Raw genomic sequence first — 3,500 nt, forward strand, 5'->3', positions numbered from 1 at the left:
GCAGGGGTTAAGTGTGTCCTAGGGATGTGTTCTAACTGTGGGGGGGGGGGGGCTACGTGTGACACGACACTGATCACCGCTCCCGATCACAGGGAGCTGTGGTCAGTGTCACTAGGCAGAACGGGGAAATGCTTGTTTACATCAGCATTTCCCCGTTCACACTCAGAGCTCGCGGCAGGGTCGCGTGCGCTGCCAGCAGCACGCAACCACACTGCGGCAAATTTAAAGGGACGTACCTGTACGCCCATTTGCCTGTCCGTGCCATTCTCCCGACGGAAATGTTCGTGCAGCGGTCGGCAAGCGGTTAAAGAATTGGGCGTAGTTCAACTATATGTGATTAACCTAAAATTGGGTTTGTATATCGCTGCTTTACTAACTTGACAGCTTATTCTAAAATTGGCAGCCTTCATTTTGTTTACAACAATTAAAAGATTCTAACTACCAGCAAGAATGAGTCCTTACATTTCAAGAGCAGATCCATCATGGCAGTGGCTGTTAGCAGGCATCCACACCTGCTGTCGCCACATCTCTCACCTCACCTCGTGTCACTGCCGCATCACCAGCCGTCCCATTAAAGCGAATGGGACTGTCAGTGAGTTAACAGCAGGTCAGAGGAGCCGCTGCGGGACAGAAATGTCAGTTGCTTTTTAAAAATTATGATTTAACTCAAATCCACTCTGCTGCAAAGCATATGAACTGAATCATAATAGTCTACCAGAAAGAAAAATTACAGCATTTTGGGGGGGGGGGGGGGGGGTGTTGCTGGCAGGGTCGCATCCTCACTGTGCTGAGGGCAGCGATGTAATCTGAATTGCCTAACTCAACTATTTGGTCTGCAACAGGATACAACAGCTTCAACTTTTCTGGGAAGGCTGTCCACAAGATTTAGGAGTGTATCTATGGGAATGTTTGACCATTCTTCCAGAAGCACATTTGTGAGGTCAGGCATTGATGTGGACGAGAAGGTCTGGCTCACAGTCTCCACTCTAATTCATCCCAAAGGCGCTCTATCGGGTTGAGGTTAGAACTCTGTACAGGCCAGTCAGGTTCCACCACCCCAAACTTGCTCATCCATGTCTCTGACCTTGCTTTGTGCACTGGTCCAAATCATTTGGTGCAGGGTGGGGGATTATGGTGTGCGGTTGTTTTTCAGGGGATTTTTTTATTTTTATTTTTTATTAGGGCTTGCACTTCGTACAGTATAGGATTTCATGTCACCTGTCCCCAGTCTTGCCACGAAGAGTTAATCCAGCTCTGAGCAGTCCTCTTATCTTTTTTCCAGTGAGATAAAAACCTGACACAGAAATAGGAGTCAGTTTCTCCCCCTTGCTGTGAGTGACAGGTGATTTACATTTCTCCTGCATATGGAAATGCCTACTATTATTATTATACAGGATTTATATAGCGCCAACAGTTTACGCAGCGCTTTACAATATAAAAAAGGGAGACAATACAGTTAAAATACAATAAAATACAAGGATTAAGAGGGCCCTGCTCAGAAGAGCTTACAATCTAATAGGGTGGGGCAGGTGGTACAAAAGGTTGCAACTGTGGGGAATGAGCTGGTGAAAGTGGTAAGAGATTAGTTGGAGACGTGATAGGCTTTCCTGAAGAGATGAGTTTTCAGGGATCGCCTGAAGGTAGCAAGAGTAGGGGATAGCCGGATAGATGGAGGTAGCGAGTTCCAGAGGATGGGAGAGACTCTGGGGAAATCCTGGAGACAAGCATTGGAGGAGGAGATGAGAGCGCTTGAAAGCAGGAGGTCTTGAGAAGAACGGAGAGGACGATTTGGGTGATATTTGGAGATAAGATTGGTGATGTAGCTCGGGGCAGAGTTGTGAATGGCTTTGTATGTTGTGGTTAGTATTTTGAATTTAATTTGGGTTGGGTTCCAGTGTAGGGATTGGAGTAGAGGGTTGGCAGACACTGAGCGGTTGGTAAGGTGGATAAGTCTGGCAGCCGCATTCATGATAGACTGAAGAGGGGATAGCCTATGGAGAGGTAAGCCAATGAGAAGGGAGTTGCAATAGTCAAGGCGAGAGATAACAAGGGAGTGAATGAGGAGCTTGATGGTTTCATTTGTTAAAAAGGGGTGAATTTTAGAGATGTTACGGAGGTGAATTCTACATACTTTTGACAACGATTGGATTTGAGGCTGAAATGACAAGTCAGAGTCTAGGATTACACCTAGTACCCTGGCGTGAGGAGAGGGACTGATGGTTGCATTATTGATTTTGTTGGAAAAGTCATGGAGGGGGGGGGGGGGGGGAATATTAATAGCTCAGTTTTAGAGAGATTTAGTTTAAGGAAGTGGTGTGACATCCATGCTGATATGTCAGTAAGTTAGTAATGCAGGAGGAGACTGAAGGAGTGAGGTGAGGAGTAGACAGATAGATTTGGGTGTCATCAGCGTATAAGTGGTATTGGAGGCCGTGGGCAGTTAAGTGACCAAGTGAGGTGTAGAAGAGGAGAAGGGGTCCAAGAACCGAGCCTTGGGGGACCCCCACAGAAAGGGGCAATGGAGAGGAGGAGACAGAGTTGTAGGTGACACTGAAGGAGCGCTGTGATAAATAGGCAGAGGACCAGGATAGAGCAGAATCTCGGAGGCCAAGGGAATGTATATCACTAAGTTATCCACATTATCAGTAAGGCTCGGTTCACACTAGGGGCGGCACGACTTGCAGGTCGCCTCACCGAGGCGACCTGCACACGACTGCCTGGGCGACTTGCAAAACGACTTCTGTATAGAAGTCTATGCAAGTCGCCCCCAAAGTAGTACAGGAACCTTTTTCTAAGTCATAGCGACTTGCGTCGCTCCCCTTAGAACGCTTCCATTGTACAGAACGGGACGCTACTTGTCAGGCGACTAGGTCGTCCTAGTGTGAACCGAGCCTAAGCAAACATCAGCATACCCTCCACACCATTTTAAAATGTGACTGTGCTTTTTGTAGCTTGTACTAAGGGTAAATACAATACAACAGTAGGTACTAAATAGAAAAAAAAAAAAATACGTAGGATATAAATAAAAAAAAAAAAGCTACTGGTATATAAAACCTTAGCCATCTAGATTTTAAAGTACAAGGTGAGGGAGTTAAGGAATGCATTTTAACAGCTAGCAGAATGGAATTAAGCATAGCCTGTAAAGAACGATATTAACTAGGTAGCTGAGGCTCTGCTTTCATGGAAAGCTTTCTTAGTTCAAGTGCAGGCATTTCAGAGTTTAAAGTTCATCCTTACAGAAAAATGTGCTTTTTTTTTTTGCAAAAAATAAAAACACACACACACACACACACACACTGTGCTGAATGTGATTTTAGGTCTTGCTGATATTTTAGAATAGAAAAATCGGGATCAATGGTCAAGAAACGGTTTCAAAAAAGACGATTGCTGTTGACCCTTTCCCCGCAACAATACTTTAAAACGTTGCCTTTTCAATGGGGTCCTGTGCATTGTACACAATCCATGTGCTGTATTTTCATACCAAACATAAAATTCACCCA

Source organism: Aquarana catesbeiana, linkage group LG03 (assembly GCF_042186555.1).
Source record: "Aquarana catesbeiana isolate 2022-GZ linkage group LG03, ASM4218655v1, whole genome shotgun sequence".
Taxonomy (NCBI): Eukaryota; Metazoa; Chordata; class Amphibia; order Anura; family Ranidae; genus Aquarana; species Aquarana catesbeiana.